Source organism: Lontra canadensis, unplaced genomic scaffold (assembly GCF_010015895.1).
Source record: "Lontra canadensis isolate GAN:19392208 unplaced genomic scaffold, GSC_riverotter_1.0 scaffold93, whole genome shotgun sequence".
In the NCBI taxonomy this organism is placed as follows: domain Eukaryota; kingdom Metazoa; phylum Chordata; class Mammalia; order Carnivora; family Mustelidae; genus Lontra; species Lontra canadensis.
Window position 1 is genome coordinate 6,443,576 of NW_022631087.1, and position 12,352 is coordinate 6,455,927.

General features: G+C 54.8%; 1 long non-coding RNA gene across 1 annotated transcript; it reads left to right on the plus strand.

Annotated features, from left to right (window-relative positions):
* The first annotated feature begins 874 nt into the window (after nucleotides 1–874).
* Nucleotides 875–9,939, plus strand: LOC116854631. The gene is made up of 4 exons (XR_004380198.1): nucleotides 875–933; nucleotides 1,264–1,356; nucleotides 8,918–9,042; nucleotides 9,567–9,939. It is a non-coding gene; the product is annotated as an uncharacterized LOC116854631 (long non-coding RNA).
* The last annotated feature ends 2,413 nt before the right edge of the window (nucleotides 9,940–12,352 follow it).

Sequence of the window (12,352 nt, forward strand, 5' to 3'; positions counted from 1 at the left end):
TGTGTACGGAAACTGACACAGGGCAGGGGTTTAGTAAATACAGTTTTGACAATTACGTAGGGGTTGCATTTGACCAGTCCCACGGACCTAGGAAATGTGACTCCGGGGCTCCCTGAAAGCCAACATGGGAAGGCACTGTGGAGGACAGATGATTCTACAACCTCATTTACAGAGGAGGAAATCCTACTTTTGCTTCCCTTTTACCCTGAGCATGGTGTGAGGGTCACCTGCCTTAAGATGAAAAAAGCAATTGTAGTCATTATTATTACCCTATTTAATACCAACCCTGAAAATTCGGGGTACAAGGGGGCTTGAAGACACACCCAGGTGTCCTTGGCCTCCAGGAGGGGATAGTTCTGTTAGCCCTTTTTCTCACGCTCCCAGGCCCAGTGGCTTGTCCACACCCGGGACAGCATTCTCCTGACATCGTGAAAGGCACAACCCTACTGTAGCTCCCCGGTGTTTGCAAAGGCGCTGATGCCCGGCACGGGTGTTGCATTTCACAGCCTACGAAGCCCTTTATCCTGCACCACACATCGCTAACCCCTCACTCCTCTAGAACTTTACAGTGTGTACATCACAAAGCATCTGCTGGGATCAGGGACGCCGACCCCAGCCTTACAGATGAGGACATGTAGGCCCAGGGAGTCACACTTGGGCCCGAGACCCTGCCTCTGGGGGTGGCCTTGGGGACGAGGTTCCCCGAGGGGAAGAGGTCCGCTTCCGGCTCTGCCCTGGTGCCCTGAGCTCGGCCTCCTGCCGACGATGGAGCCTTCCTGAATGAGGCTTGGGAACGCTGCCACTGTTCAATGAGCTAATGGTGAAATCAGAAACTCAAGGGCTGGTAGCAGAGGCAAAAAAAAAAAAAAAAAAAAAAAAGACAAGCTTTGATTCATGGGCCAGAGGATCAGTGAATGGGGAAGACAGCCCGTGGTAAGAGAGGAAAAGCCTGAGCTTCTAGCAGAGTCCCTCCCAGGGAGAGGAAGGTCAGGCTAGCGGAGGCCTCGGTCAGCATCGGAGCCCGATGGGGGAGGCGAGGGAGCACAGCGGTTCTGTCCGAGCAGCCCTGGTGAGCCCCATCTGTGAACGGGGGTGGGAGGGGGAGAGCATATGGGTTGTCACGGGCTCCCCCAGGCAGGAGGTGTGAAGTCAGGTGGTAGGAGTGAGGTGCAAAAGAGGGGCTTGCCAAAAAAGAAAAAACACAAACCCACCCAGAAACTTCTTTCGTTAGGACAAAGTGGAGAGAGTGTCCTGTCTCTTTAGAAGACAGGGACCAAGTCTCTTAGTTGCCTCTACTGGTCTTGAATGAAAGAACAAGGGAATTTTTACGGTGTCAGATCTGGTTCCTAGTGGCGGGTAAGTAGCTGGGGTCACGAAAATGTTTAGAAAGGGAGTAACTCGCACGTCTAGGGGGTTACCACCCACGGGGGGGCCTTTCCCATCCAGGGTCTTCCGTCTGCTCTTCTTACAGCCTCCCTGAGCTGGGCGTTATCATCACAGGACAGGTGAGGACGCAGGGATCAGAGAAGGGCAGTGATTTGTCCCAGGTCACACAGCTGGTATGTGCCAGGAGTGGGCTTCCCATCCCCAGCTCCTTCCCATACTTAATTTTAATTTGGGAGGAGATGGAGATGCCTGAAGGGGGTGATGAAAAAAGCAATTGTAGTCATTATTATTACCCTATTTAATACCAACCCTGAAAATTCGGGGTACAAGGGGGCTTGAAGACACACCCAGGTGTCCTTGGCCTCCAGGAGGGGATAGTTCTGCGGGGAACATGACAGTGTATGGAGGAGAGTGTTATTGTACCTTGACTAGGTACAGAAGTTTCTCTAGCCCCTTTACGCTGGTGAACATCTCTGCAAACGTACTCTTCGGCATGAAGGCAGCTAAGTTGCAGCAAGAAATCCTCCGACTCCCCCAAATTTTAGCTTATGCACCAGTTTCCCAAATTAACGGAGATGTCTTCCGTGTGCCGGGAGGGTGACAACGAAACTTCCTGGCCTGAGATGGGGCAACAAAGGTAATTAATGAAGCCCATTTGCATGAAGGGCCTCAGCTTTCGAGGTCAACAGGGAAAGGTGATCACGCATCTTACTTTGTCTAACAACCGCTCCCACGGTGCTCCGTTGAGCCTCATCCTCTGGCTGGCCTCCACTCAGAACAACAGACCCGTCCTGTTACTTTCTGATCACTTGTGGTTATTGAAAAGAATCATTTCATTTTGATCGTTAAGACTCAACCCTGTTCATTTTAAAAGGTCGATCTCACGTGAACGCTGGGCTCCACACCAGGGTCTTGCGTGTGTGTTGGCGGGGGGCACGAGTGTGCATGTGTGCCTGTGCACGTGTCTGCAGGTGTGTTTGCACGTGCATATACACGTGCACCCGTGTTCATGCCCGGGCATGTGAACATACGTGCGTGTGCTGCTGTGTGTGCCTCGTCTGGAGTCTGGTCCCAGAGAAAGCTGCCTCCTCGTGTGCCCGCGCCCTGCAGGTGGGCTCTGCTCTTCTGGGTGGTTCAGACCAGCTGCTTCTTGCAGACAGCCCCGTGTCAGAGATGGCAGCTTTACTACTCTTCTGCCCCAGGGTTTTGCCTGTATTTCTGTCCAACACGTTGAGGCTGCCTCCTGTGAGGCGGGTGCCTGAGGGCAGGCTCTCTCAGGAAGAGGTGCCTGTTGGAGGCAGCCCTGGCTCAGCCTCTACCTCCTTCTCTTAGTGCTCATGGTCAGCAGGGGTCCGCTCACGGCTCTGACTCCTAGCGTCCCTGATCTTGGAGGCTGGCTCACAGCTACAACTCCCAGCGTCCCTCCCTGATCTCAGCAGGGGGCTGTGACATTGACCTGAGCCCTGAATTTCTACTTTCAGGTCTGCTCATGCCCCGGGAAACCCACAGGTCCTTCCCACACCTAGCAGTGGGCAGCCTCCTGTTTGCCCCACAGTCTCCCTGTCGCTTTCTCCACACTCCTTGCAAATCTCCTTGACTCCGGGGGAGGGCAGGGCAGGTGGTCCAGGGTGTTCCAGGTCTTGTAGATGAAGGGTCCGACGCGCCTTCTTAATCCCACCCCAGACTGACCTCTTGCATGTCTTGCTGATAAATGCTGTCCTGCCCGGAGTCTCCTGCCCCTGGGGCTACAGGACGTCCTAGGAATCAGGCCTTCTTGGAGACAGTCTGGAGAATTCAGCCCCTTTGTCTACAGTGAACCTGTGGAGTCTCTTCTGGGGGACAGTGGGGTGGGTTAGAGCCAGACCTCCCGGCGTCCTGTTACCTGAGGTCCTAGCCTGTGCCAGGCACGGCCAGGGGCTTCCTAAGCACCATCTGGTGATGCTTCTCATGACGCTCAGAGCACATTCTGTTATCCCCATTTTGTGGATGAGGAAACCGAGGCTCAGACTGCACATGGCAGATCATAAACGTGAATCCAGGTCGGCCTGTCTTCTGAGCCCAAGGCCATGGGTGTCGGTTGTCTGCAGGACCTCCCCCCCCCGAATTCATTCCTAATTCTGTGGTCACAGCACCCTGATTTCTTGGAGGTATAGTCTCAGGGCGTCCTCAATTCAGGTGACTTGCCCACTGCCCGTTCTTAGACGGCTGACCCAAACTCGACTTCTTGGACCGTTCGTCTAAAACAGAGAGAGATGTGACAAACACCTCCCCTTCCAGCAGGAAAGCCACGGACAATAGAGTTGGAGCACGGGCACCCCCGTGGGGTGTGGTGAGCAGCTGAGCCACGCCGGCTCCCCAGGACCTGGAGCTGCCCTGCTCCGGCCCCCACCCACCCCCCGCCCCGGGGCAGACCCTCGTTCTCTGGCTCGCCCATCGCTTCAGCCAACTAGCCGATGTCCTCCCACCAACTACCTCGGTCCCCCACGTTATATGCTCACAGCTGGTTTCCGTTGTTGTCATCCAACAAGCCTGCCTGGTACCTAAGCGTGCTTGCAGCCGGGGTCCGGCTCCGGGCCTGATGGGAGCCCCGCTATGCTCCGGGTCTCCGGGACTCCGTGAGTTATGACCTGAGAAGCACTCAGGACAGGACCTGACACTCAAGATCACTGTTCTGTCCTTGGGCTCTGGTTCACATCAGGGGCCCAGCAGGGCGTGGGGTCACGCCGGACCCTCCTGGGCCTCAGAGCTGTGGGGGCAGGGCGAGTTTGGGGGAAGCCGGCCCCGCTGCTGTCTGCGGAGCATTCCAGGGTCCCCGGCCTGGGGCTGATCATCTTGTCTGGCAGTTCTGTGGGCTCTCACCAGCAAGAGGCAGGGCCCTAGCAGGGAAAGGCCAGACTCGCCATTCTCCCCATCACTACCGTCATCCTCATTGTCGGAAAGAGTGACCATCACTACTGTCTGAGCACCTACCATGGGCTGGGCCCTTTATGAGATTAAGAACGGCCCTAATCACGAAAGCAGCAGCAACATAGTTTGCTATGGTTACTCTTTCCAGAACTCTGCTGCAGAGGTGTATACCCATTATATGCATGAGTAGGTTGAGGCAGGGGAATGTTGCTGGGGACAATGGAAAGTCCTTGGGTTCTGCTACGTGTCATTCCTCAGCAGTGGCAGTGGCTGCTTTCTCCTGATTTACTGTGAGGCAGGCACGGAAGTGTTTGATTCTTCCCAAGACAATAGTTTGACCCACAGGAGAAGCACACACCCTTCTCCTATGAATGTGATTTTGTTCCTGCTCCTTAGAAAAAAATCATCCCGGCTCTGGGATGCTAAAGGGAACTTCACCTCCTTCCTGGGTCATGTCCAGATCCTGGGGACAAAGGGCGCTCTCCTTACCCATGCTCCCTACACAGTGATGACTCCCAGACTCCTACCCTCCGTCAGACCCCTGTCCTGAACTCCAGACTCATACCTCCAGCGCCCTTCGCACTTGCAGCCAAATGTGGGTGGACACCGCAAACTCCATGCCCCTGGGCCCCTGGTCTCCTCCAGCCCCAGCCCCTGCTTCTCCTGTAGCTCACTCTACTTGATTACCGTCCCTCTCGTGCTCAGTCCCAAAGCCCCGGAATCCTCGTTGCTTCCTTTCCTTCTTTTATCCCACATTAGGAAATCCTATATTCCCAATCGATTATTTCTCTCTGCTTTGTCCTGGTTTGAACCACCATCCTCTGGCGCTTGGATTAGCCCATTGGCTTCCTAACTGGTCTTTCCACTGTGACCCCAGCTCTACCTCCATCCATTCCCACTGCAATGACTGAAATGATCCTTTTAAGACATAAGTTAGACTGTGTCACCCCTGGGTGGTGACTCCCCATTTCACTCTGAGTGAAGTCAAAGGTTCAAGGTAGCCTCCAGGAGCCTTCCTGACCTGGGCGCATATCTACAGCTCCCCTCTGCCCACTCAGTTCGGCCCCCACCCTGGTTCCCTTGCCTTCCCCCTGCACACCATACACCCTCCTGCCTCAGGCCCTTTGCACTGGCCACTCCCTCTTACCCCAGATACGCGCATAGCTCACTCCCTCACTTTCTTTGAGTCTCTGCTCAACTGGTTGCTTCCTGTCAAGCCACACTAGGATTGCATCATCCACACCCCACCCCCAAAACTCCCAAGCCCCTCACCCTGACCCCCTTTTTTTGGTTTCATACTATGTGTTGCCTCCTGGCAACTTACACAACACACTTAAGGAGCATTAGGATGGCTATTTATTGTCTGACTCCTGTGGCCCATATCTTGGCTCCCAGAAGTGAAGCTCTTTGCCTGTTTTGCTCACCCACATGCCACAGGATTCTGGTACGTGGCTCAGAACATGGGGGACGCTCTATAAACCACTTCCTTATCACTTTCCTCTGATCCTCGACTTGCTCCCTGAAATTGGGGACCAGGAGAGCATTGGTTTATTCCACTGTACTAGTTATTGTGAGAATCCTCAGGAGGCCAAGGGATCCTGCCTGGTAGGTTGCTGACCTGGTCCCTGCCCCCACTTCTAGGCGCATTCTAATCTTGTTCTCACCTTTAGGCTCTATCAGTGTTAAAGCCCTGACAAGGCGCTGTGCTGTCATACCTCAGGCCCTTTGCATGTGCTGCTATGCCTCTCACCTGGTGGACTCCTAGGTATTAGTCAAAGCCCCGGTTAGGTGTTGCCTCTTCCCTGAGGTCCTCCATGATACTTCCACCCTCCAAAGTCTGGAGAGAGCCCTTCCTTCTTTCCTTCTTTCTTTCCTCTCTTCCTTTCTTCCTTCCAACCATTTTCCTTCCTTCCTCTCTCCCTCCCTCCCTCCCTCCTTTCGTTCCTCTGAGTGACTTCTGTACCTCGTGTGCATTTCTCAGTGTGTGCGTCCCCTATCTCACTGGGGCTCATCTTCAAGTCTGTTGCACCATCAGACTGTGAGCTCCTTGAAGGCAGAGGCTGGGCTCTGTGTCCCGAGCTGCCCCAGAGCCTGGAACACAGCAACTGCCTCCCCAGTGTGTGTCTGTTGCGGACGACAGAGCAAATGTGACATGAGCCGGGAGAGAACAAAGACTGTTCGAAGACCCTTTCAAGGTCACCGGCTGGCAGGGAATGAACAATGTCTTATTATTTGATCATTTATTTATACTCTATTTTCAACTAGGATTTGAGGCAGCCCGAGATGAAAGGCACAGATATGACAAAAACAAAGCCCTGTGTCTCAAACACCTTCCTCTCTTCCTCAACTGCCTTTTCCTCACTGGCCTATAAAGACCCCCAGCCTCTGTTCCCTTAACAAAAGTGCCCCAGGGCTCTGCAGCTCTCCGTCCCAAGGCAGCCGGTGCCTCCAGCCGGGCCTCCGATGCCTGTCCTCCTCCTTCCACCTGCCCACCTGTCAAGTGGGCAGCTCCTAGGGAGGGCAGCGGCCACCTCTGTTGCTAAACACAGTGGACACTTGCAGACCTAGATCTCGTGAGCTCCGGCAGCACCAGACCTCCGGACATCTCCCCCCTCCTCCAGCCCCTTACGTCCCTTGGCTCATATGCTGCATCCTCTTGAAGTTTCTTTCTGCTGCTCGGTTTCTCCTTCCCAGCCCCGCTGGCTGCTGGCTTTCCTCTGCCCATCCCAGAACCATCTGAGCCCCCAGGAACCCCTCTCGGGCCCCTCTCTGCTCACGCCACGCACTTTATCTGAGCAGCCCTCTGTTCTCAGTTAGGGATTCTTTAGGGTCCTTCTAGAACCAGTCGCCGCCTAAACCTCAGTGGCTGTCTCACTTACATAAAGTCCGTTTGGCAGCAAGGGGAGGGAGGGGCGCTCTGCTTCCTCTGGTCATCTAGGTATACAGGCCCCTTTCGCTCATCTGCCCCTGCCCCTGGCTCTGTGCTGCGCGAGGAACATGCCTCTGGATGGGGGGGGGGTGGAGGGGGCATCGTGGACAAGAGTTCGAGGTCCCCAACTCAGCCTGTCCACTTGGTGTTCCCACCACTGGTGATGGTTACCCTGTCTCTCTGAGCATCCGTTTTCTCTGTCTGGAGAGGAATATGCCACTTTTAGGTTGTTCTGAGGTTCTGTGAAAATATAGATTCCTCAGGCGCTGATGAGGGAGTTCTCTGGGGCAAGGACAAGCTTCCTGCTCTCACATTCACACATTTCTTGGGCCCAGGAGACCTGCCAGCTGGCTGATCCCAGGAGTTTAGCATGTGGTTGGAAGAAGGAATCAAGAACCAGCCATGGGTAGCTTGCTGCTGGGGACTGTGCAGGGACATCCCGGCCAGAGGGCAGCTCTCTGCCTGGCTCCTCCTCTGCTCATTCATGGCCCAGGGGATGGACTCAGCCTCTGCGTCCACGCTCAGAGCCCGCGCTGGATGTGCAGCATGGTTGACTGTCAAATCCATCACGCTCAGTCAATGGCATGACAGTGGGCATATGTCACTGGTTCTTGAAGCCAAACAGGCTGGGCCTGCTGTCCTCTGTAAGGAAAGGAGAGTTGACATTGATTGAGCACCTACTGGGTACCAGACATTCTCCTAAGCGTTTTACACCCACACTCATTGAGTTCTCATAACAGCCCTGGAAGGAAGGGCTCAGTGCCCCCTTTCACAGACTCAGACACCAGGACTTGGGAAGCTTGGCATTTGAAAATATCAGTAAAAGCACAGTGACGAGGACACTGCTACGTGCAGCGGCTGATGTCTGAGCTCTCACCTGACCCACATCTTTGACTCTCTTAGGACCGTAAGACAGAAAGGCAAGAGGCACAGACTGGGGGTGGGAACCCCTGGGCTTGAAACCTGGAGTCCAGCGCTCAGCAGATAAGCTACCTTCTAGAAGAAGCCACTTCTACCTCGTAAAGGCTCAGTTTTCTCATCTGTCAAATGGGCATGATTATGCTGATCTCCCAGGGGCAAGTGGGAGAGCTTAACAAACCTTCAAAATCTGTTACAGAAGTAGTCATCTCCTGTTTAGACATTTCTTAGGGGCTTCTGTTTACTCTGACTCCTTCCTCTGCATCCTAATCTCTGCATAGCAGCTAGAGGCATTACTATTTTGGAAACAGAATCAGTTCGTGTCACATCCTTGCTTAAGACCTTTAAATGGATTCACACGTGTTCCAAGGACCCTGTATGATGGGCCTCTCTCTCTCTCTCCCTCAGGCCTATCTCTTGCCCCTGCCTCTGCCTTTAGCTCTCTCTCTCTCTAGCCCCCTAGCCATCTTTCAGTTCCTTCACTGCATTAGGCTCTCTCCTGCCCCAGGACCTTTGCACATGCTCACCCCTCTTCCTGGAACATGCTTTTCTCACCCTCTTCATGCTCTTCACCTGGCAACACCACTGCCCCTTCAGATTGCTATAGAAACTTTGTACTCTCAGGGACGTTCCTTTCTACTGCCTCTATCTCAATTAGGTTCCTTGGCCTCCCTCTTCTATATGACTCTGCATGCTTCCTTTGCCCCAACAAGCTGTGCTTGCAGTTTTACTTGTGCATGTGATTTGGTTGGGCTTTGATGTCCGTCTCTCTCTCAGAATGTGAACCTCAAGAGGACAGCCCCCCCCTTGTCTAAGGGCACTTGGCGTTGAATGAATGGAGATGCTGCCTGCTGTTTCCCCAGGATGCCCGCAACGGCTGCCTCGGTCCTGTGCTGGAAAAGGTGAGTGTGAGGAAGCATCTGCCCCAGACGCAGAGGCTAACAAGCAGTTCCAGAGCTTTCGTCCCGTCTCGGATCTCCTTGAACCCTCACGATAGTTCAGCTTTGATTTCTTCATTTGTAAGATGGGAGTAACTGGTGGGAAAGTTCGATGGAATATGGTATGGAGGTGTCCAGCGCAGTGAAGGTATTTTAAAAATTCTGCTCTGGAGGCGCCTGGGGGGCTCAGTCAGTGAAGCCTCGGACTCTGGATTTCAGCTCAGATCATGATCTTGGGGTTGTGAGATCGAGCCCCACCTCGGGCTCTGCTCAGGAAGGAGTCGGCTTAAGAGTCTCCCTTCCTCTCCCTTTGCCCCTCTCCCTCCTCGAGCACTCATGCACCCTCTCTCTATCAAATAAATACACACATCTTAAAAAAAAATTAAAAAAAAATTTTGTTTTATTTTAATTTTGTTTTTATTTAAAATTTTACCCCATCCCCATTTTACAAATGTCCCTCTGTGAGGGGTATTTCTCCCATTTTTCAGGGCAGAACCTGAGGACTAGAGAAGTTCAGCAGTTAGCCCAAGAACGCAGCAGCAGAGCTGGGCCCAAGATGGGGTTCTCTGCACTTCCTGTGAGATCGGGCTGCTCCGTCCACCTGCCAGCCATCGGGAGCTGTCCCAGGATCCTCCCTGTGGAGAAGGCCCTCTGCGCTCGCAGGCCCTGTGGAGAAGCAGGAAGATCCTCCCAGAAGAGCAGCCAGCGAAGCCTCCTCTCCTGCCACGGTCCCAAGTCCCCTCCTCACAGCTTCCCTCTGCAGAGCCAGCCCCCAGTGACCAGGTCTCCTCTCCCTGGGACCACTGGGACACCGCTTGGCAACTGACCTATATTCCTCTCCAGCGCTATTTGCCGCCTGAGTCCCCTCCCACCCAGCACACCACCCCACCCTGCACCGACACCTCCATCCATCCAAGGACGTTGTAAAAATAAAATGATCACCACCTGGCCCTCTGGGAGCCGCGGCTATACAGCACGTCCTGCTCCGAGGGGGAGGCTTTCACAGCCTGGTTCTCCGTGGAGGAGGAGCAGACGTGGTGGTGGGGGGGGGAGGACTTGGGAGGAGAGACGGGAGGCAGGTAGCACTGCTTGCAGGGCGCAGGGGCGGGACAGATGAGGCGTGAGGCGTGGAGGAGAATGGGGAAGAGGTCAGGGAGGAAGGGCACAGGGAAGAGGAGTCACCAAAACAGGTGTAGGGATCTGGGGTCCCTGAGTCGCAGGGACCTGGGGTAAAAAGCACCAATGGAGCCTCAGAAAGGTGCTGAGTGGGTAGAAGCAGATCCAAGAAGCGTCCCGGGAAAAAGCCCGTGGAAGGGGAAGAGCTGGGGGAAGGGGCCCAAGACAGGCCAGAGGGGAGCACCCAGGACAGGGGACCGGGCTTTTGTGGGAGATAGAGACTGAGGGCGTGAGAGAGTCCAGGACCAGCCTAGAGGCTGCAAAGTCAAGAGTCGAGGGTCGGCTGGCAAGACAGAGAGTGGGTTCAGCTGGTGTGGGCACCTGGGGCCTGGGGCACTGAGCAGACCAGCCTCTCTGCAGGCTGCATGGACCGTAGCCCGACAGCTGGCAGGTGTGATCTGCAGAGCTGGCCCCCCGCGGGGTCTTCTTGGCCTGGACCTCATTTCCTCTTGTGGACAGATTTCGAGAAAAGTCTTCAAGCCCAGCATGTCCTGTCTCCGTTATGTTTAATGGTCTGTTCTTCGGCTTCTCCTACTGACAGAGCAGGACTTGCACCCAGGACTCTCAGTTCTCAAAGCCTGCACTCTCGCTGAGAGACGCTGTTGCCTCTAGTTAGGGTGGAGCGCACGGAGATTCCGAGAAGTTCTGAAAGGGGGGGCGGGGAGCTGAAGCAGGAGGCTAGAAGGGAGGGCGTCCAGGCACAGATACTGCATGGACAAGACCTTGGCAATGGAGAGGGAAATGCACATGGTGGGGGGAGGGGGCACATCGAAGCATCGAAGAGGGCAGCACCTTTCCATCCCTCTTGGCTGCGCCTTATCTGTCGTACATCGGTTCCTACCTCCCTGTCACTCAGCACCCCCTTTTCTGTCCCATTTGCAGCCCCAGCCCTTCCATATCTGCCTCACTACATTCCACTCCTCCCTCTGCTGGCTCACAGAGGTCCCACCTTCCCCAAGAACGCCCCTCCTCATCTTGCCCACCCCCCACCCCGGACAGTGACTTCCTTACCTGCCAGGGCCCAAGAGGAGTGTCACCTCCTCCAGGAAGCCTTCCATCATAGTTAGGACACGTGATCTATTATAAAAACACTCCAGGCCAGCAGCAGCTTGACAAATAGGAGTGTATTTCTCACTTGGAGCGCCGTTGAGTGAAAGTTGGCTGGGGTGGGGGGTGGTGGGCTCTGCTCCATGTTATGTGGGGGCTTGGGTTCCTCCTGCAGGGCCTCCACTGTATTCTAGGGCAGAGATGGGCAAACTGTGATCTGTTTTTATAAATAAAGTTTTATTGGGACAAACCCATGCCCGTTCAGCTACGTAGCTGCTGAGGCGGCCCTAGTGTTACCACCATGGCCCCAGGAGACAGACCATAGGCTCTGGAGGCCTAGGAAGAGAGAGTGGGGAGGTTTCAACGGGCTGGGCCACGAACTGTTGGGCCTCACCGGCTCCCACGTTCCACTGGTGACAGCTGGTCACGTGACCCCACCGAGCTGCGGGGAGCTGGGGAATGGCACACACACAGCCCTGTCCCTCCACACTTTGCCCTTGGCTTTGTGCCGCTTCCCCCCCTGCTCCCTGCACGCATGCCCCCTCAAGATGGGAAGCCCTGTGTCCGTGGAGGCCAAGACTGTGTCTGTCTTGTTTATCACTGTCTGCCTGCCCCAGGCTCAGCACAGACTATATATTCTAGAAATAGTTATTGAAGAAAGGGATGGATTGGTCTGTCATGTGTGCTCCTGGGGCACTTTGTAAATATCCCGGACCTGAAACTGACATCTCTGGGTTACACTCACTCCGTGCCTGTTCCCCCCCACCCGCCCCTGTCTCTGTTCCACCAGTTTCTTACCACGCATCTCCATGTGGTTACACTGTGCCAGGCCCCGGGCATGTCTTTGTGAACAAAACAGACCCAGCCGTGTGCTCAGGGAGCTTCCAGTCCAGCGGGAGAGACCGGCCAGGAGCAGAGAATCATACCATCGTGCCAATAAATGGAAAGTGACAATAGTGATCGCGTGCTCTGAAAGGAAGGGGCTGAGCAGGTGCTCTGAGCACATCCAAGCAGAGATGATCTAATCTGTGAGGCAGGGAGGGCTTCCCCG